Here is a 23,361-nt window from a genome sequence, read left to right on the forward strand (position 1 = left end):
ATGGCAGAAACAGTCACATGACGAAAATGCTAATTGTTGCAACGGTTTACCTATAGTAGACAAAGTTACGCATAAAAGTATTCCCTTCTTCCGCAAGAAATTCCCAAGACCTTGCGAGTGCTTGCACGCCACATGCCCCTAAAAGTGGAAACATTAAGCAGTTGCCATCATGAATAGGCACAAGCCGCATGATACCAGCTGCATAAAAATAGCAAACGCATCCACACTGCACAGTGGATACACACAGATCATATCTACTTTGTCTATATGAAAACAGTGCATTTTTTCAGTTCACCTATGGCTTACATCATAGAAACGCACTAGAGCAAATGACTATAAGCCACCAATACGGCTGCAAACACATCGTACACGACCACACATTTCTGCCACACACCACATAGGACACATGCACGCTGCAGAGACATGTTTTTTTAGGAGGAATCTTCGCGAGCCGCCCGATAAACACAGAAGGCACGGACGACAGGAGCGAAACCCGAGGGCAACACTCCATTTGCTAGTAGGTACAGCGTTTGACCGCTGGCGCCACGTTGCGCCGCTCGCGCGTACCGCGTTTCTAGGTGTTTTTTTCGCCAAGGGCGCTCGAACGCAATCATATGGTTCGCATGAATGCAACCCTTCGAAGCGTGGTTGTATGGTTGAGTGGCTACGGTGCTCGCTTTGGGATCATGCGTTCGCTGGTTCGAATCCCGCCCGGGCCAGAATTTATTTTTCTTAATATCACGTTTTTCTTTTCCTTTTTTTTCCTCTCTGTTTGCCAGCGTGGTCGTTTTAACCCCGGTTCCACGGCGGCAGCCGTGGTACCGGGCGCCGACGCGAAGCGGCGGTCGTTGGGGTGTTGCGGAGCGCAGCGTAGCAACACCCCAAATTTAAAAAATACTGCTCCAGTCAGGTAGACTGCTCCCTCCCTGATAGTGAGATTATATTTGGATCATCAAAACAGTGATGCGTTTATAATACCACCGATCCCAACAGCAGGCTAGTCACCACCAGCCCAGCGTTTTCTCCCTCAACGCCTTCTCCGTTCCAACGACGGCGGCTACAAACATGGTACGCGCGAGCGGCGCAGCGTGGCGCCAGCGGTCAAACGCTGTACCTAGTAGCAATTGTAAATACGCAACCCGCTCACATTCAACTCACCGACACGAAAGGAAATGCGGACGATACGGGTATAAACTGCGCCACACGAGCTACAAACCCTCGTGGATTTGATCCTTTCCGACTGAAACAGTCACAACGCGCACGGAAACATCGCACACTGCACATGTGTACCTCCGATATTGTGTCAACAATTACTGAAGCTACAATTCATGTCGACGACATGAGAAACTTAATTAAAACGAAGTTCCGGCGCAGGAAAAGTAGGCAGTATCGCAAAAACTCATGAATTGGCTTCGAGACAGCTACGACACAACCCAAACCGTTCAAATCACTCCACAGCGACGGCTAGATAAGGATAACGTAAGCGATCTCGAAGATCATGCTTTTGCTGGCTACAGACGGCGGAAGCAATTCAAATATAAAAATCTGTGATACAATTTCCTTCTGCGCTAAACAATAGCGTAAAATATAGATTATTCAATGGTTATTTTGTCTCGCAACATCTATACGTAGTTGGGTGCAACCAGGCACAAAATTTTAGCGTGTGAGTGTACCGGTTAATATTTTATTGCGATAGCAATTATATGGACACTCCAAAGCAGATTTCTGCCGTCGGCGTCACCGTCGTCGTCGCCGTTGCCGTCGCCGTCGCCGTGAGGTTCCGTATGACGTCTGTGGAGATGAAATCGTCGCCGCGCGCCGCCGAACGCTGTCTGTGCGCGTGAAAAAGCGCGAGGGAAGCGCGCTTTCACGGGGAGTGAACCCACGGCGGAGAACAAATGCGCGTTCTGCGCCGTGCTCCCTTAAGGGCTGCAGAAGTAGGCGTCTCTTTCCTCCTTTACAATCACCATATATGTAGAGCAAACGCGCCTTCTTCCGACGCGCGAAAGGCCGTGGGGAGGGGGAGGGAAGGGAGGCGACGTTTAGCTGCGGCACCAAGTGCCTATTTATATCACAGGATCCGGTAACAGTCACCAACGCCGCACGCATTTTGTGCGAACGCGGGCAAAACGCCGACGGCGTCGACAACAGTTCTGCGTGTTGCCGGTGCTGCTGCATGTCCAAGTTTATACAGCTGATAAAGCTACGATCATTACTCCGTATAGCTCTCTACAAATTTGCTATCGCAATTGATGCTTCGCCTTTGAGGTGAAACTGCGACAATTTTTTTGGCATCACAGAGGCCACAACAGTCTCACAAGTATCCAGGCGACGCTGTTGTTTTTCCTCCGTGTTCTGTGATGGCGGTCGTATGTGCGGGGTGCGACGATGCATTACTTGATAGTGTGTTTTTGTATTTGCTGTAATGAAGTGGGTCGCACTTAGCGTGCACAGAAGTGCCTTGAAGATACCTTGTGTCATGATGCAAACTCGCCGTATGCGTGGCGCGCCAGGCAAATGTGGACCAACGATTTTATGCCATGTAGTGCGGCTCCTTTGTCTCTCATTGTGGAAAGTTGGGTGGACGTCGCAAAGAAATAATGCGTTTAGCGCGCCTCAGCTCGTCCACTACGCAGCGGCCTGTATGCGGGGAGTAACATCGTCGACGCAGCACTGGCAACTTGGAGAGCGCTTTGCGAACGTGTCAGTACCATTCAACACGTAAGTAATCGTGCTGGCTAACTATACGCGTATTGTGAGAGCTTCTCGTGTGTGCATAGCGTGCGTGAACGTAGGAAATAGAAGTCCCGCGACAACAGTGAAACCTGTGCTGATGCTTGTTGAACGCTGGTTTTCAGCACTTAGTTATGCAAGTGTATTGCTTCGATGCGAAATTGAAAATCTTGATAAGCGTTTTATTCCGATGAGAACTATAACGTTCGGAAATAATTGTGATCATCATGTGCGCGCTGTGCGTGATCTCCCGCTTTGCTGCTGAAGTTGCATAATAACGACTCATTTGCCGTCTTCACCGATTCTTATTGCAATGATGTTTCCTCGCCTATAAATGCTTCGACGTTGTAAATAACCTCTGCTCACGAAGTTTTTGGTTTATGACAGTTTTAGAGAAAAAAATGTAAGCAATCACAGCTTGCTACCAGTACAACTTACTTTTAAAGACAAGATGTTTTGACATACGTTATACGTGACTAAACATGACAGGGGAAAGTTGCCTAAACTGAGTGATGAAAAAAAAAGAATTGTTTTGTAAACAAACATTTCTTTGCTATGTGCTGCTGCTGCGTGTCAATAATTTTACTGTGATGAAAGGGTCCCCATTATCAAGACATTCATCAGTGACTTCTACTTTATGCTCTGTTGCCACCCTGCACTAATGCAAACATTGTTTTCGTGACTTTTTTAGATGCTCCATGCATGTGTACACAATTTGACAGCTTTATAAAGCTATGTGCTACTGCTATAAGTTAACACAGAACTTAATTTATAGTGGCGACGCTGTGACCCACAACAGTGCCCACATAACGGAGGAGCGACCAGACCTTTGGCTATGCCTGCCGTAGCGCGTGTAATGTGGATGGTCATGTCAGGTATGTATTTAGTGTACGTGTTCCAAAAAGTAGCATCTCGTTATCATTCGTGTCTAAGTTAATCGAGGTTACTCAACACAGCTTATTAAATAGGTGCAATATTTATGCAACTTGCTGTTTATTTGTGTTCATAGCTGTTGTGCACAACTTATCGTGTTCTATATAAAACCAGACCTAACATGTCCTGATGTTAAGTATTTTTTCTTGTATCAACTGCTTGGCTGCAAGTTACATTTTAATTTTGCGTGGTGAACACTCTATTTATCACTTCTTATTTTGGTTTTCTTGTTTTGAAACTGTTTCCTGTGCTGTAGGTTTTACTTGCAATTTTTTGTATTTATGATACACTCTTGTGCAGCTTCTGCGCATGTAAGAATTAAAAGTGTAGTGGGCCAAATATGTCATAGGTGTAAGCACACAGTGTCATATTCACAATTATTGCGGTCTTGTTTCCAGAATAACTGCCACTGGCAAATACACATTTGATGAGCTTAAAAATCTTGAAATGATACATGAAGGCCAGTATTCACTGTGCTGCAGTTACTACAGTTCTGAAGTGTTTTCTAGTAAGCTTGCTTTTTTCTCTCCCATGTTATCTTCTTGGCAAGCTATCCCCATGATGCAAGTAGGCATTGTAGCGGTTGCATGTCTGTGTCCAGTTACATTATTTTTCACTTTAAGTCAATACATAGAACACATAGTTAAGTGGTAGGTAGTTCATTGTACTGAGTTTTGAAAAATAAGAGTAAAGTAAAGGTAAAGTTAAACAGCTTCAGACCAAGGGAAGCAGTAGAGCTGTTTTTGAATTTCGTGTTTTTCAAACCTTAGTAGCCGCTACTCGCATGAGCGGACACTGTAGAGGCTCAATTCACCAAAATGACGTGCTTACGCATTCCAATAAGTGTGTTTTGTTCCATAGCAATATCAGGTTTCTTTTTTGGACATTGCAGTGCGTTCGAAAGTAAAAAGTCAAATTAACCGAGGTCAACTTACTAAGTGTTGACTGTATATATGTGTCTTTTCTCGTTATATTGTTGTGAATGTAGCCAACATAAAACTGCCTTTTGCTGTTCTTTTTTTTCGCTAAGGCACGCCCCAGCTATCCTTTGATAAAGTACGGGCTTGCCAAGTGGCATCTTTTCAAGAAAAGCTTACGCCATAACATCGTGTGCAGTTATAGTGAGGAACCACAGAACTATATCATGGAAGTCCACAAAGCTGAGGACTAGCCGAACTAAGATGCAAGTGCTGCAACACCAGTTACCGGCTCCACATGCAACTCGGGCACTCGACTGATGACAAAACATTTATTGTGTGAGTTCCGCAGGCTACAAAGACATTGTGTAGACATATCTGAAGCTGCACATAAAGACTTCAACAAAAGCACAACACCCAATAACAGCCCACGGGACACTACAGTCCACGTCTAGTCTACTTCGACACTACAGTCCACGCGACACTTCACTCCTTGTCTGTCGTACTCACTTCGTCCCGTTTTAGCGCTGTTTGTTCCAGTCCTAATGGTGTACCAACCAGCCCAGACCAGCACACTCCGTCTGGGACTTCATACACGAAGCATTTATGGACCATTTTTGTGATTTCTCCCTTTCTCCTCTATCTTTTAAACCAGTAGTTTCTATGCACGTACAAATTTATCGGTGAATTGCAGTGCAGATGTAGGTAACGACAGAAGAGTCAAGACGACAGACATGTCGCAGCTTTTAACAAAAATATTTATTTTCGGCGACCCATGTTTATAGCCACCAGTCACCACATTGCACATGCGAAATTCGCACCCTTCGGAAGAAAGTTAACTCTTTGTCGGACAAGGGTACAGATGGTGTGCTGATACACACAGAGCCAAGGCGCGAAATCTTTTCAGCCTCAATTATTTCACATGTTAGTTGATCACCGCTTCTGCTGGAAACAGTACACTGAGCAAACCACGGTGCACAGTCACGCAAATTGCAATGACATTCAAGCCTACCGTCATGCACGTTTTTCTTGACATTGTATGAGTGTTCTTTCAGCCGGTCATTGATACAGCATCCCATTTGACCTATTTACTGTTTACCACAAGAAAGAAAGATACAATAAACCACGTTGACGAACAGAATTTGGTGTTTTTGTTACATATGTGTGGCGTGCTGCGACACTGCCTTTGATTACACAACTTGAGAATGATATGCAATTTTCTTGATATTGTGAGAGCTTATGAATGTAGGGTATGACGGCCAGGTTTTATGTCTGTCAGATGCAGTGACCACATGACCTCTACTCTGAAAAGCGCATGCGCCGAGTGGTTGTCATGTGGTCACTGCATCTGACAGACATAAAGTGGCTGTCATACCATACATTCATAGGCTACAGTATCATGAAAACTGCAGATCGTTCCAAAGTTAAAGTTGTCTTCTCTGCACCTCAGAAGCTTATACGTTGTGTAATCAAAGGAAATGTAGCAGCGCAGCACACTAGTGTAACAAAAAGCGCAAAAAATCCGTTGGTCACCTATGTTAGCAACATGGTTTAGTGTACCCCTCTTGTAGTAAACAGTACATAGGTCCAAGAGGATGCTGCATCAATGACCGGCTGTGAGAAAACTCATACAATGTCAAGAAAAACGTGTGTGACAGTTGGCTTGCATGTTGTTGCAGTTCGTGTGCCTGTGAACAATTGTTTGCTCGGTGTACTGTTGTCAGCAGATGTAGTGAACAACTAACACGTGAAATTATTGAGGCTGAAAAGATTGCGCGACTTGGCTCTGTGTGTGTCAGCATCTGAACACTTATCAGACACAGAGTTGACGTTCCTAAGTGTGTGAATTACACTTGTGAAATGTGATGAGTGGCGGCTGTAAACATGGGTCGCCGAAAGTAAAGCTTTTTGTTGGAAGTTAGCACACCTCTATTGTCTCGTCTTTTCTGTCGTCAATATCTGTGCTGCAATTCACCAATATGTTGTACCAACAAGTCAAATTTATTACTCACTCATTGGAACTTTCTTTCATCACGAATGAAATGTGGTTTTGGCACCGTGGCACGCCCTCTTCACTTCATTTGTTGGTTATTGTTCTCTTCCAAGATTGAGCTGGATGTAACAAGCAGCCGTGGCGTCGCAAGAAAACTTTATGGTAAAGGCTTATGTTGATACCAACGTCTTAACTACTTAGCGCAATAAAGGAAGTTGTGGGTATTTTTTATTGTGCTTTCCTTGCTCTTGTGTCCAAACGTATGGCTATAATGGTTAGGTTTGACTCAAATTTGCTTTTAATGTTTTGCATTCTCCTGCGTAAGGTCACTATTGTTTCACAGTTATGTGAAGCTTAAGTTGTTTGTAAGCATTTTTATAGCCTTTTTTCACAATAATCCCCATGGCTTACTTCAGTTTTTCAGATGGCACTTTATAGTTTGGTGTAATTCATGCCTCTGCAGGTTGCCGCATTATTGACTTGGAAACCAGTGAGGTCTCTGGATGCAAGTGAAGCTACCGAGGGAAGCATGTGCGCATCGCTTGTGCTGCGGGCCATCCTCTACAAAAGTGAAGGCTGGCTGTCAGTGCTTGGATGACTTTGTTACTCTACCCCCTGGGCTGTGTTGACTACTTCACACTTGCTGCAAGCTTATGCAAAAAGACTGGCTGGATGCTTGGCAGGACATAGTATCCAACCGCACTGGTACTGTGCTGTGTTTTCGTACATTACAAAGTGAAGAAGGACAGTATTTGTGCTGTTATTAGGAAGTATAAATTGTGTTCTGCCATTGAAATCAGGAAACTCGACAAAAAAGCAAAAAAATTTCGAAGTCTGACCTAAATGAGAAGGCAACATATATTGTATTGTAGCTGTTAGTAGAGTGTCTTAATATGCGATACAAGACCTTGATGTTTAATGAAAAATATATTTAACCCTGTAATGCCCAAACACAGTTCCACATCAAAGAAAATTGGAACACATTGCTGACGTTTACTTCTGGCCATCAAGAGTACAATAGCAGGGGGAAAAACGTTTTTTAATTATAACTTAATTACTGTACTAAATAATTCTAAAATGTTTTGTTACAATGTCCACTGCCGAAACTTCACTTCAGCATAATAAATACGTCACTATGGTCTTTGCATTAGGTTTCCCGCACTTCAATCGGCATTTTGAGCCACCAAACTCTACATAGCATATATGATACATTGAGCATTACAGGGTGATATCAGTGCTGTTCACGTTGTTTTTCTAAGTTACTGTTATCTAAGTGTCATTATTTGTTTGCCAGTAGGATGTAAGCAGATGGTAAATAAATGCATGGTTTGACATTATAACCAGGTTTGTTCATGACATATTCACTAATGTTTAAGGTGGACCGATGCATATTCATGGGTGCATATTCAACCACCACATATTCCTCCTGCACAAACAATTCATACATACTAGCGTTTGTTCTTAGCACCGGATTTTGGCTATTATGCAATTTCTTGAAAGTACGTGCAGCTACCGACACGTGATTTTTAGAGCAGTAAGTATGTTTAAGGTGGACCGATGCATATTCATGGGTGCATATTCAACCACCACATATTCCTCCTGCACAAACAATTCATACATACTAGCGTTTGTTCTTAGCACCGGATTTTGGCTATTATGCAATTTCTTGAAAGTACGTGCAGCTACCGACACGTGATTTTTAGAGCAGTAAGTCGGAAGCAAAGAAACAGATTTTTTCTGTGGCTTAAGCTTAAATGATATTGCTACATGCATATTGCGTGTTTCTTCTGGACGATGTGCGCGGGCGCCTAGACAAAGAAGACGAACTGCTCTGGGCTCTCGAGCTATCGGCTCATCTGGCCAGCGCTGCAGCTATCTTTTGTAAATATACTTGTAAATAGTCTCCTGTACTTAATCCTTCGTTCGCGTAACAATATGTTTAAAGAAAATGAACATTTGTGGAAGATTTTTACTTTCCTGCTGTGACAACCTTTATACGAGAACCTCTGCACACTGGACGTGCATGCTGCTTTCTTGCTGTTATAGCCAAAATGAAAAAGTGTTCTTATGAACCACTTTGTAGCTTTGCATTATGCACTTTTACTTGCATTCAGCATCGATATGCTGTGCTATGGACAACAACAAGACAAGTCAGGCAAACCACCATGTGAAACACTTGAAAGATTTTGGATTAGGGCGAGTTGGTACTATATATAGTGCAAGACAAATCAGCTGCCCGTACAGCAGTGCTGTCAGCATGACACGGCTGACGGCAACGCAAACCCTTACATTTATATTTGACAGATGATGCATTCTAGTAGTTTTCATGTTGCATATGGGTGAAAATGTGAAACAAGAATTAGTGAAAAACAGCATTCTTTTACGCATATATCTTGTGTATCTTACCACCGCAAGGTAAGATACACAGATATCTTGGTAAGATACACAAAATATATACGTAAAAGAATGCTGTTTTTCACCAATTCTTGTTTCACATTTTCATGCATATGCCACATGAAAACTACTAGACTGCATAATCTGTCAAGCAAATATAAATTTAAGGGTTTGCGGTGCTGTCAGCCATGCCATGCTGACAGCACTGCTGTTATGTATGTCTATAAATATTGTGCAATGTTATTTGAGTGTTCTTGAACGTCACATACGTACGTTGCCTGAGAGCTCAAGTCGCATAAGGCAACATCCAGATTACGTTGTCAGGAAGTTTCATTAACGTTATGTCAACGTCGCGAATGTGCTACGCAACGCTGCCACAACGCTATGGCCCAACATTGTCTGGCGATCAAAAAAGCGGACATTAGCAGCATGTAGGCAACGTTATGCACCGACATTTGTGCACATTCACAGAACGTTACTGCAACATTTTGCGTCACTTGGGTAGGTGCACAGTTTTCTCTGCCATACTTGCGCTGTATTACCATCTGACATTTCATCTACCGTTTTCTCATCCTTGTGTTTATCGACGGCCATTAGGATTGAGGACCTTAACCGGGACAGTGTAACGGTGGGGTTGTAGATTACCTTATTTACTCGCATAATGAGCGCACTTTGTTCCCGACAAATATGCGAAAAGTTGAGAGGTGCGTTTATTATGCGGGGTAAAATCTTGAGCGATTTTTTTCTGCGGCCACCTCTAAAAAAGTCGCAGTTTCGCCCGGAAGGTGAAGCATCGATAGCGATAGCAAATACGTAGAGAGCTACATGAAATAAGGATACTAGTTTTATGGGCCGTATAAACTAAGTAATTTAAGCAGCATGGTGCCAGCGCGCACAGGCAAACATGAACCAATCACACTCGTAGACCGTGGACACTCTGTCGAAACGCTGGTGCGAGGATGCGCGGCTGCAACAGGGACCCGTCTATTGTGCCGTGTATTGCTTCAACGTAAACTGAGTGGCGATAACAGAGCACGCAGAAAGGTATAAGCCGTCGTCGCACCTAGACTCAGCCCCCGACGCACATCGCTTTCAAGATTGGGCGCGTGCGGCCACGCATGTGCAGTTGCTTTGCCGCCTCCCTCCCTCCCTCCATCCCTCCCTCCAACAGGCACCATGTGCGCGACAAAATACGAAAATACGGTGCATTTCCTCCCCGCTTTCCTCCCTCTATCGCCGGAGACAGAGTCGCGATCATCGGCGCCGAAGGCAAAAATGTGCCTGGAGTGTCCGTTTAATATCTATCGCAATAAAAGCAGGATACAAGTGGTACGATTCGGCGTTCGATACAATCGTACCCGCCGGACGCCATATCGGACGCCGAGTCGTACTGTATTTCTCCTGCTTCCCGACTGCAAGTTCAGGGTGCGTTTGAGCGAAGGTATGAAGTAATAGCGCGTAATGAACAAGGACGAGAAAGGAACGAAGACCACAGGACAAGTGGTGCGTTTATTAAAAAAAAATCGAATTTTGACTACTAAAGTTGGGGGAGCGTTGAATATGCGAGTGCGTTCAGTACGCGAGTAAATACCGTAATATGCAGAATACAAAGATCATGTTCAATAGCTTGGCAAGGGAACAAGAATTCAGGATTGCCAGGCACGCTCTCGAGTCTGTAAAGGAGTACTTTTATCTCTGTCAATTACTCACAAAGGACCCTGATCATGAGAAAGAAATTTACAGAAGAATGAAATTGGGATGAAGTACATATGGCAGGCATTGCCAAATCCTGACTGGAAGCTTACCACTGTCGTTGAAAAAAAAGTGTACAATCATTGCATTCTACCAGTGCTAAGATATGGGGCAGAAACTTGGAGGTTAACAAAGAAGCTCGAGAACAAATTAAGGACCGCACGCAGAGCGATGGAACGAAAAATCTTAGGGCTAACGTTAAGAGACAGGAAGAGAGCGGTGTGGAACAGAGAACAAACGGGGATAGCCGATATTCTAGTTGACATTAAGCGGAAGAAATGGAGCTGGGCAGGCCATGTAATGTGTAAGATGGATAACCGGTGGAACATTAGAGTTACCGAATGGGCACCAAGAGAAGGGAAGTGCAGTCGAGGACGGCAGAAAGTTCGGTGGGCTGACGAAGTTTGGAAATCTGCAGGCGAAAGTTGGAATCAGTTAGCTCCAATTGGAGATCGCAGGAAGAGGCCTTCGTCCTGCAGTGGACTACGTAAAGGGTGATGGTGATAACGATTATTAGGTTCTACAATATTATCTGCAGCGCGGCCGGCAGAAAAATGAAAAGAAAAAAACGCAGTGAACACGCACAGACCTGACTCTTAGTTGAGCTTCATTTGAAGACAAAATTTAGATAATTTAAAACGCATGCGTAGAACTGAATGTTTAAAACTACCGCCCCCGGGATCAAAGCTACACATGTCATGCAAATATTCCTGCAGTTTCCACCTTCCCCTCTTTTTCCGCACATGGGCACTTGAACATAAGGTATACAAGGATATAAAAATAAAACCAATGTGAATGTTACGGTGCGTTGTCAATGCCACCACCTTATCATTCATCATTGTATCAGAAGAATTTTACCTCCTTATTAGCGATCGTGACAGACGCCTTGCTAACATAATTTACTTTGTTCTTGGTAAAGTGTACAGCCTCCACAATCATATTTTGTCCTGAAACGTCTTACATATCTGTCAGAAGGTCTCGCCTGCTAGAACTACAACAAAGAAAGCATGTTATAGCATGAATGTATATATCCTTGCACCCGTGCTAGTCGCGTGTTTTACGTTTATTATCGTTGTGTATCAGAAAGAAATTATTACTCGGTAATGCATGTGTCACGTTTACAGAAGGCGTCGTTGTCGGGACACGTCGGACGCAATCGGAGCTAAATTAAAAAAAAAAGTTGTCGCAGTTTCACCTGAAAGGCGAAGCATCAATTGCGATAGCAAATTTGTAGAGAGCTATACGGAGTAATGATATTAGCTTTATCAGCTGTATAAACTTGGACATGCAGCAGCACCGGCAACACGCAGAACTGTTGTCGACGCCGTCGGCGTTTTGCCTGCGTTCGCTCAAAATGCGTGCGACGTTGGTGACTGTTGCCGGAGCCTCTGATATACAGTGTACTAGAAGAGTTGTAGTGCGCTCACACCGCGGCAGAGCTTGACGCACTTCATGTCGCCGCCGACAGTGGCGCGGTTCGCAGCGTCACCTGAAACTTTCCTACGCGTCGCGGTAAAACAGCTATCGCGTGTTGCTGTTTTCACCGTATAAAAGTAAAATGCACGACGTGCAGCGCACGAAAGTTCTTTTGGTGCACCTTCGCAGTGTGCAGTGAAATAAATTAATATTGCTGCGGCTGATCTACAGTGGGTTGGCGATTTTTTTTTTTTTTTTAGCCGGAGGCACGGATGAACTAGCCTTGCTATTCATGCTGTTCTATTAAAGGCTTGATACCGCCGCTGCAGTCACGGTAGCAAGAGGCACTCGAGTTTTTTCTGCAGCTGATCGATAAAATGGTCAGTGTGGTTTCGCCACAACGACCGCGCATGCGCGCTTCCAGCACCACCGCGCCGAATTTAACCACCACTTCGAGTTTTTTTTTTTTTTTTCGCAGGTAAGGCGTGCAGCGCCTTAGACATTTTCACGTTGCCCCATCTATTCACGAAATTAAATATTTAGGTATCACTGCTGCACACTTTAAGCTGGTTAGCTGGTTATTTATGTATTACATCTTTCGTAACGTTAATGCGACATGAAATCGAAAGGATGAAAATACCAGGTACACCGGTGAGCAAAGGTATACAGACCACAGGGTCGCCGAAAAAACTCAATTTCTTCGTAATTAACATGCATAAAGTGGAATTGACCAGTACACGTTAAAGCTCGCAATGCCAAGATTGGACTGCAGTCCTCAATTTCAAGTTGCATTCACAGGCAGTTGAAAAAAAATCAGCTTTATCGGCAATCCCTGGTCCGTATACTTTTGCTCACGGGTGTTTATTTACAACGAAGTAAAGAATGATCCCGCAAGAGACGGGAGCAGCCGGTGAAAATTCCGAATAGCTACTGTCTAGTGCGCTTCGGCTTTTCTTCGCGGTTGCTTGGTCCCTTTCACACCATTTCCTTTTGTTCTTGGCTTCGGTGTCGTCTTCGTCACGTACTGTGGTAAATTCGGAAGAATCGTGGGAACAGCGTTTTCTGATAGCAGTGGCAATTGTCACGAGGAATTCACACCTCTTTGCATTCTATATTTATAAGGTGCACAGGTCCCTAATTATGAATCGCGGTTCGAAGTGTAAATCACAGACTCGCAAGATTCCTCCAGTGTCTTATCTGCGCGGTTGAGGTTCCTCTCCCATTTCTTTCGCCGTTCTTCATCACGTGGAACGCTGAGAAAAGACGCCTTTGGTGCATCTTTCACACGACTGTAGGCAGATCTGCACTCGGGTTCAAAGCAGTATTTTCGACGGCGGCTAGCCATTCTCACTCACTAAGAGTGTACATTGAGTAAAGCGTCAAGCAGAGAGCAAGCAGAGAGGATACTGCTGAAAACACCGGCGGGACTTGCAGTCGAGAGCCGACAACGTCGACATTAAGTGGTTAGTTTTCAGAAAGGAAAGGTTGGCGCTATCTTGTGCAGCCCTTGAGGGAGAACGGTCAACGTCGCGATCCAACAGAACGTACTCCATACCAAGCGAGGGAAGTTTTCAGGAGAAACTGGCGGCAGCGCCTCTGGCGGGCGCCGGAGCAGGCGACACTGAGTGCGCCGCGGCGACCCGGCGCAGGGATATGGCAGTGAGCACACTGCCCCTCTTCTAGTACACTGTACTCTGATACAAATAGGCACTTGGTGCAGCAGCTAAACGTCGCCTCCCTTCCCTCCCCCTCCCCCCCCCCTCCCCCACGGCCTCTCGCGCGTCGGAAGAAGGCGCGTTTGCTCTACATATATGGTGATTGTATAGGAGGAAAGAGACGCCTACTTCTGCAGCCCTTAAGGCAGCACTGCGCAGAACGCGCGTTTGTTCTCCGCCGTGCGTTCACTCCCCGTGAAAGCGCGCGCCCTTCGCGCCCTTTCACTCGCACATACAGCGTTCGGCACGCGGCGACGATTTCATCTCCATTGACGTCATACGGATCCTCACGGCGACGACGACGGCGACGCCGACGGCAGAAATCTGTTTTGAGTGTCCATATAATTGCTATCGCAATAAAATCGCACAGGAACTACTCTGGAAGTTCTCTAAATATGCGTAAGCCATTAACCACTTGCTCATCTCCACACAGCCCGGTGTCCTTATCAATCGTTTGAAACTTGATCCAACTAGTATAAACTCTTATCAACCGTTAGCGATCGTTGCCAATCTTAGCGCAATCATTTCGATTCTTTCAGCACTTATCTGTCCTTAAACACCTTGTCGGACGTGATCCGACCCTTATCAACACGTATCGGGGCTTATTAACCTTATCACAATTGCTCCGACCATTATAAGCCCTTATCGCTCTATAGTACCTTATCCATCCGCGTTGAACCATCAGCAACCTTGATGAGACCAATATAACCTATCATCACTACTTATCAACACTTTGAATGCTTATCTCTCTGCGTTGCGCAACAGGAAGCGCCTGAGCCCTTAAAAATTGGTGGCATTTCGAGCGTTGAAAGAACACCGTAACGGAAGGCCCTTCCTGCGACCACCGAAACGCTCTGGGGATGAGGCGTGTTTGGCATTAAATTTTCGCAAAATTGGAATTGTCTTGATATCTACGATGCTCCAAGACGACTCTACATGTGCTCCTTGAGATGGATTTTGTTCCACCATCCCCAAATCGTTCAAGAAAGCCTTCTTAGAAGCTGTTCTCCTTCGACATTTTTATACCGCCGGTACAACACGTTCACCTGGTTCAGATATATTCACCTTCTGCAAAAGTGTGTGTTTAGCCCAGTGCATAAGACACTACGCCTTCCGAGCTTGGGGTAGTGGTTCAAAAATCACCTCCGTCAACATTTATTTTCCTTTCTACTTCATATTGCTTTATAGATTATTGACTTTAAGCGATGCTTCTTACGCGACGGTTGAACGGCTGGATGACCTTTTTAGTAAGGTATAGAAATGCTAACGCATTTCTAACACTTTTGAGGTTGCATCATAGGCGCAGCCGCATAGGGGTACGTTGTAATGTCTTCGGAAGCATGCGGACGGTACAGCAATGACGAACGAAACACAAGTTACCTTTGTTCACTCATTAGAAAGCCCCCATTCCACTTTCTGCTGCTTTATGACGCTAATCCTATCAAGCAAACAATTTATCCGTACAATAAAAAGTTTCTTTTTTCGTCAAAGAAAAAAAAGGATAAATCACGAGAAAAAAAGTGAGACCAAGCAAGAAAAAGATATTGGGTGGGGAAAATTTTCAGGTTAAGCGAAAGTTTCTGGTTTGCTAACCTGCCCTGGCGAAAGGCTAGAGGGGAAACAAACACTGACAGAATTCCTGCGAAATGAAGGAAATGCACGAAAAAGAACACAGGAGGTGGGGGATGTCTGGGAGAACTACGGTATCTCTACTGGCCCACTTAAACGTAAAAACTTAATTAGTGCTTTGACAGACTTGTTGTGCAGCGACTATAGGCTGGAGTTCCAAGATTATCTGCTCCGAAAACAGCTGGACGTCAAAAGGAGCCAACACGGTTGCGAGCGACTGCCTGTATGCAATGCGTCAAGTTCCGCATAAATGAGCATATTCGATGGTTTGCTCATTACGACAGTGGTCACAAGAAGCACTATATTCCCTTCCAAGCATCTTTATTTTTTCGCCTGATAAGGAAAGGCCGCGACAATTGAAAAATATCACATGACAACTGTCCACCCGCTTCAAAAAGCAGCTCCCTGAAACAAACTGCCATGATGTTAGTGACTGAGCTGTAGCGTTATCGGACGCGTGCTGCCCCCGACAGCACGGCGCCTTTTAGATAGATAGATAGATAGATAGATAGATAGATAGATAGATAGATAGATAGATAGATACATTTTATTGATAGGAAAGACAAAGAGGTCGACCTGAGCTAGTGTGCTCTACTCTACCACTCTGCACTGGGGAAGAGGGAAGGGGAGTGAAAGTGCGCCTTGTAGTTGATAAGGAAAGAGTGCCCATAATTGGTGGTCGATGCGACGTGGAAAGAGTACGCTCACTAAGTCCTGTGGAACGTGTTTGAAGGCGCTGCTTTTTTTACGTAGGTGGACGGTTACTCACGTGATACTTTTTTCATTTTTCCCAGGCTTGCTTTATCAGCCGGAAACAATAAGCGGGCAAAAAGGAAGCCTACTGAAAACATGCCAGTTTTAGGTTTACTTAAATTTTCTACAATTTCTCCTTTGACAGCACGACATTCAGTGTAGTAATTAAAAACTTGGTAATTGCAAGTAAATAATACATTCAATGCCACCAACAAAAAGTACCGGTTCGTGCTCCAGTCCACTGTGAACAAAATGCACTTGGTTATTATTGCGTGAAATGGCCCGTCTGTTTTTAAAGCCACAATGTACAATAGCTGGAACCCCTTATATATAATGGATGAATTCTCAGCATTTCGTTAGAGATTAATCACTTTAATTGTCTTTCTACCGCTTTTTCTAGATCCTCTCGAAAGAGCGAGGGCAACGAGAATGGTAACGAATATGTTTTACGCCTGCAAGGAGGAGTGGCTTGACCTTGACCTACGGCCGGCCATCCTCAAGGTAATGTGTCAAACAATATCTAGAATACTTTATTTTTTTACTCAGAACAACCCAAGTAAAGGTTTATCGCAAAGATTTTGTTGTTTTCTTTCTTTGCTCCTGCCGAACATTATTACGAATTGAAAAAATAAGAAAGATTGCACTAAGCAAGCAATTTCAAACAATCGCAGTAGACATAACAGCATTTAGTCTAATCACGAGCCTCGCGTACAAGTGGTGTTTTTAGCCGAAATTTTGCGGCAGCCGTGTTCTAAGTGCCATTTCTAATGCCACATATGCGGATTTTCCATCCAGACATATTTTAACGAACACCTCTCTGTACAAACCAGCCAGCGGTTAGTGGCAAACGGCGCTAAAACGCACACAGAACAAGCAAGGATATCGGTATTATCACAAGGCGCATAACATGAGCGAGCTATACATTTTTACGAGCTATGGCGTCGTTTGCCCTACACCACTGCAATATAGTTGATAGTTTTGCTACAGGAACCTGTGGCTTACCAACGAACCTTGAATATAAATCCCAAATGTATTGAAGTATTTGAGTATTTGTGAGGAGGCAGTAAAAGAGCACGTCGCAAATAACACGAACAACTTGTTTTCTGTAAATTAAAGAGACAGTATTAGTGACAGAAGCAGTGCCCCAAGCAAGACAATAATAAAAGAGGTCAGTTTGACAAACGCGGTCTTAGTGATGAACATCTAGGAACTGAGCGAAAGTTCTTTAAAATTGCGCATGCGACAAATAATATGCGACAGCTTGCCAGCAATAAAATTAGCATACGTGTTCCTAGTCATGTCATGTCAACGACAACAAAAAAACAACATTAAAGGGATACGGTCACAAAATCCTAAAGATTTACGAACATGCTGAAAATGAATCGTCAGTGTGTGAATACACCAAAAAGAAGTAGTCACTTAGCTGATTTTTGAGTCAATGGCTAAATTGTTGGAGTTTTTGGGATCGCGTGCCTCGCCGCCTGACCCGCGGGAGTTGGAAGGCGTGACGTCACGACACCCTCGACGGATACCCAACCGCCCGGTCGCGGTCATTCGAAGCACGCCGACGCCACCATCGCGAGCATGGATTCGAGTTCTGGTGCCTCTACCAGCAATGAGTACACGTCTGAAGACGAGGACCAGTCCAACTTGGCAAGAAATATTACCGCTTATGGTGACGAGCCTTCCGCGTCAAGCGACGAAGAGCAGGCGGCCGTGGAAGTGCCGGTCAGGTTTTCGCGACGCGTAGCGCGAAGGTTTCGGTTTGCACCAGACACTTGTGTAAGAATTGTTTGTCATTTCCTCTATAAACTTGCTTATTCAAAAGCACACGAAGGCGAGGTAGCAGCGGGGTACTTCAGCACCACGTGGATGACTGAATAGAAGTTTAGGCCGTCGGCGTGAGCAACTGCACAAGAAGGCTGCAAGTGAACGACAATTGTACCGACATCTTTTCGCCTCCTTTTTTCCAACGCGCCGCTGATCATTTCTGCCTTGGGTTTTCGTGAGAAGACCGATGGCAAAGCGTCGGGCTTTAAATATTGCCTTTTCAGCGGCATTCCGAGGGTTTTCAGCACAGCCGGGCTGGTCACATAATCATCGTCGATGAAGTGGTGCACGCAAATGAAGTCATTTTTTTAGAGGTCTCCAGGCTGGGCGTGGTGGCTGACAGGCCGGTATCCAAAGTTTACGCACCTTCTCGTCAATGGGAAACGTGTGCGACGGCGTCTCACGACCGACAATGCTGTTACAAGAGCAGTTTCTGGGCATTTCTTTCCGCCGCGACGAACCTGTCAATATCGAGGGACGACCGCGGGAACGCGCATGTAAGACGCACCACCTGCGTGGAACGCCGACGGGGATAATGTTTTAGACGGACCACGTGCGAAGATTGCCAAAAGGGGTTAAACAACGCTGCAAGGAACCGACACCCCTGGAAACACTGTGACAGCTGTGGCCGACCTTGGCCGCGCGCGCGCGATAGACGCGGTGTTATGACGTCAAATTTCAGCTTCTGTCGGTGGCCGCTTGGAGGCAAGGTGCAACAGAAAATCGCAAAAAAATATGTTTCTCGTTCTTTCTTTCAAAGCACCTTGTTGTATTCGTCATTTTCAACTGTTCAACTGTTGTTCTGACGCAAAAAAAAACACCCGCCAACTTTTGTGTCCGTATTCCTTTAAAAAACGCGCCTAATGTTTCAGAAGAAGTGACAACTTCAGAGGCAGTAGAGCATAGCACAGTGTCACTATCCAAGAACACCTTTTTTGTATAGAAACAAAGTGCGTTTTCTTGGCGTTTAATCTAAGTATATTTTCTAAAGGCGATGTATGTATTTTCTTGACAACTTGGTTTGCGGCCTTGACAAGACTGTCTGCTCTGTCAGAGAAAAGCATGACAGTCGTGTCATCGGACACATTCTAAATTTAGCGTCATGTGCAACGTTAATAAATCAACGCTAACGACAAGCATATTGGACAGAAGAGAACACAGGATGCTGCCTTGAGGGACGCCTGCCGTTATCTGAATAATTTTGGGATGTTTATTTTGTATAAAAACTTATTGCTATTTGTGTATAGGGTATTAGATCATACTAGATCTAGTGCCACACCATGAATTCCGTAATCCGGTATTTTTTCATGAGTTAAAAGTGACTAATAGAACAAAGGCCTTGATAAAATGAATTAGAACACCAAGAGTACGTGAGCGGGCCTCAAAGTTGCTAATAATAGATTCCTTTAGATTTGTCAAGGCAAGTTCCGCGGACATATGCTTACAGAAGACATAGCGAGATTTAGAAATTGGACAAATATTTTTAATAAAGCCATATATACTATGAAACGTTACTAATTCCAGTCCTTCAGAAAAAAATTGGGAGAATAAATATTGACCAATTATTAGAAAATAGGATTATATCACGTTTTTAAATACGGCTATGCCTTTAGCGGTTCGAATTTTCCTACAAAATGGGCCCATAGAGAAACAGAGGTGTCATATATCAGGTATTTCTCCGAAGACTTAGAGTAATATTTAAATATAGCCGTTATGAAATAAAAGGACGGTCCCCTCGGGGACATAGGGTCAGTGATTTCGACCATGTGGTGACGGGTGATATGTGGTATTTAGCGGCTAATGAGCAAAAATGCATCAAATAACTTTTATTCTTTTAGTTTCAGTCGGCTCATCAACAATGGGGAAATTGAAGCGAGCTCTCTGTACAAGCCATGACAATTTTTTTTTATCAAGAAAAAGATTCATCAACGATTACGCTACTCCCTAGCGCAAAATTTGAGAGCAGGTCTATACGTGTTTTCATTTCGCGACATATTGCCTATAGCACGTATAATCTGCCTCGTGCGGCACGTTGAAACGGAGCAAAGTGTGACGCGCCTGACTCGCTAATCGGGAGATCGCCAGAGGCAGCGCGTGGGTGACGCGTGGGCGCGATTCGGAGGAGCCGCCGCAGACAGACCTCCTCTCATTCAGTGTTTTGTTTTGACGCGCTCTCCGCATGTCTTATCTATGGTGTCATCGGTGATCAGATGACGCGCGCTACTTTTCCGCTATACGGCATACACTCTAGCGGCCCTCCGCGGGTGTTAAAACGACACTGCGGCAGAGCAGCCACACCAACTGGCGGCGTGCCGCTGCGGCAGTCACGCGACCGCATGAAAATCTCGCCTCTCCTCTGTAGGTGCGAGATGTCGCATGCGTTTTCCTTCATCTGCTGACAGGCCGGCGCTGTTCTTACGTTCTTCGTTCTTAGCGCGAGTCATGTCTTATGAAGATGACGATGTCGTTGCTACTTACCGTAACCATGTTAGTGCGCTCTCTTTTGTTACGGCCTCGCCGTTCAGTTCAGTTTTATTTCCTTAAAGACCCCTTTGCTAGGGGCATTACATAAGGAGTTTGTACAGTTGATAACGTAACAGAAACACAGGTATTCAGAAAAGCTGTACAAGAAAGCTACATTTCGCAAGTGCATAAAAACAGAAAGAAGCAAAAAAAGATACAAAATTAATAAAATGACGCGTGAAAGAACATAGTATTTTTCAGCCAACAAAGACACATTTTCGAAGAACGACGTTGGGAAAGTAATTTCAGCGACGTGGTGGGAAGGGGCGTTCCAGTCTGATGCTGTGCGGAAAAAAAATGCGAAGAAAAAGTAGTTGTATGGGAGCGTGGCCGTAAGATTTGTAGTGGGTGTCCAGTTCGTAGCCATATTCGTGCGGGTGGTGTGATATACGGTTCGTGAATTAGGGAACTGTAAAATACCTTTTGAAAGAGGCAAAGGCTGGCTGTAGCGCGGTGACGTGCAAGGGGTTGTAAATGAGATTTTGCTCTTAAGGATGATGCGCTTACGTCATATGAGTAAGATGATTGAATATATCTGACGACGCGGTTTTGAAAGGACTCGAGCGCGTTGACAAGATAGACTTGATATGGATTCCAGATGGGTGATGCGTATTCAACTTTCGGTCTGATAAAGTATTTGAAAGGTAGGAATTTTAAGTTCTGCGGGGTGTCACGCAAGTGTCCTCTCTTGAAGCCAAAAGTTCTGTTGGATCGTGAAAGTACTCGTATGTTGAAATTCGTGCCCCAATTGAGATCATGAGAAAGTTTGACGCCCAAGTACTTAAATGATTCTACTGCTTCTATGGGAACGTTTACTATTGTATAATAGGACAGGAAAGGATTACGGTGGCGGGTAAACCATATATGTTTACATTTGTTGGGATTAAGAGTCATCAGCCAATGTTCACTCCAAGACTGCACGTTGTTAAGACTTTGTTGTAAGGTGTTTTCGTCAGTAACATTAGAAACTCGATGGTAAATCTGCAGTCATCGGCGAAAATTCGTATGTTGCAATATACGTGTACGGGTAAATCATTAATATAAATTGAAAAGAGAAGAGGACCGAGAAGTGATCCTTCAGGTACACCAGAAGTTACAGGCAGAAGAGTGGATGGTTTGTCATTTATAGAAACAATTTGGTAACAATCAGTCAGCAATGCTTCGAGCCATTTGAGTACGTCTCTGTGTAAGTTCAAAGAAAAAAGCTTTAGAAGTAAGTGGCGGTGAGAAACTTTGTCAAAGGCCTTTTCATAGTCCAGAAAACCAGCGTCTGTTTGTTGGTTAGAGTCAAGGTTTGTATGGAAATCGCGCAGAAACAAAGCTAGTTGCGTTTCGGTAGAGAAACCCTTAGGGAACCCATGCTGTGCCGAATGAAAAAAATTGATTGGCGGCGAAATAATTCATGATCAGGGAATAGATGACGTGTTCCATGATTTTGCACGGAAGGCTAGTAAGAGTGATGGGTTGATAATTTAGTGGTGTCTTTTTATTACCTGACTCGAATTGGGAACGACCTTGCCCACCTTCCAGTCGCGAGGCATGGAACCTGTAGAAGGTGACTGCGAGAATATAAGACACAAAAATGATGAATAAATATGTTCTGTATTTTTTAGCAGTTTAGAGTTTATACCATCTATACCTGCTGAGGATGAAAGTTGAAGATTTTCAATAATGTGCAAAACACCATCAGGATAAGACACCACGCTCGGCATGCTAGAAGCTATGGTGCAGGGAACATTAGACAATGGAACGTTATTATCATGAGTAAATACTGACGAAAATGCCTTGTTAAATAAGAGTGCGCACTCAGTTTCAGGCATTATTCCCCCGTATCATTAACAAGAGTTATAGTGCGTGTGTTGCCTGGGTTGATAATTTTCCAAAATTTCTTGGGAGTGTCTGTTAACATTTTAGGTGAGTCATTATTGAAAAAAGACCATTTAACATTGCGGACAGCACGTAAGTATTCTTTCTCAGAGGCGTAGTAATTTTTCTATGAAGTTGGGCTTGTATTCTGCATGGCATTACGAAAAAGTATTTTTTCTTATTTTCCAACCTCTTTACATTGTTTCAAACCAGAGGTTCTCATGATTTGCACGGAATGTTATTTTCGGAATATACGTACTTGCTAGTTGATTCATTATATTTTGAAACAGTTCTCAGTTGTCCTTAACATAACTTATGTTCATTCAGTGAGGTTTCGAAGACTGGTAAAAAGGTGCACAATTTTTCATTTATATCTTCGAAGTTTGCTTTAACGTACAGGTTGATAGTTTTGCTTGAAAGAACACGCGGTGCTGGGGCAAAGTCAAATGTGGCATGAATACACTGTGGTCGCTGATAGGACGAAGGCAGGTAACCGCTGATAAGGTCTCTGGATGGTTGGTAATTGGAAGGTCCAAATGTTTGCGCAGTCGGGCGTTACGCGTGTCAGCTCTGAGAAAAGCTGCGGTAAGGTAAAAATCAAACAGTATTTCACCTCTGTGTTGCTTATCGCTGAAGTGAGGTTATTACAATCAATAATGGGGAAGTTGAATTCACCGAACAGAACTATATCAGCGTTAGGATGGCTTGCTGTAATCTGGCATGAAATATCGTTAAGTTCTGCTGAGAAGTTTGGATTACTGGTAGGTGGCCTGTAGCACACGTCTAGAATGACATTTCGAGGGGAAGAGCAAATAAGAAGCCATAGTATTTTCAAGTTGGAAGAAATAATAATTGGTGTACAGGATATCTGATGACTATAAGCAATAAGAACTCCACCTCAAGTACC

This window comes from Dermacentor silvarum, chromosome 2 (genome assembly GCF_013339745.2).
Source record: "Dermacentor silvarum isolate Dsil-2018 chromosome 2, BIME_Dsil_1.4, whole genome shotgun sequence".
In the NCBI taxonomy this organism is placed as follows: Eukaryota; Metazoa; Arthropoda; class Arachnida; order Ixodida; family Ixodidae; genus Dermacentor; species Dermacentor silvarum.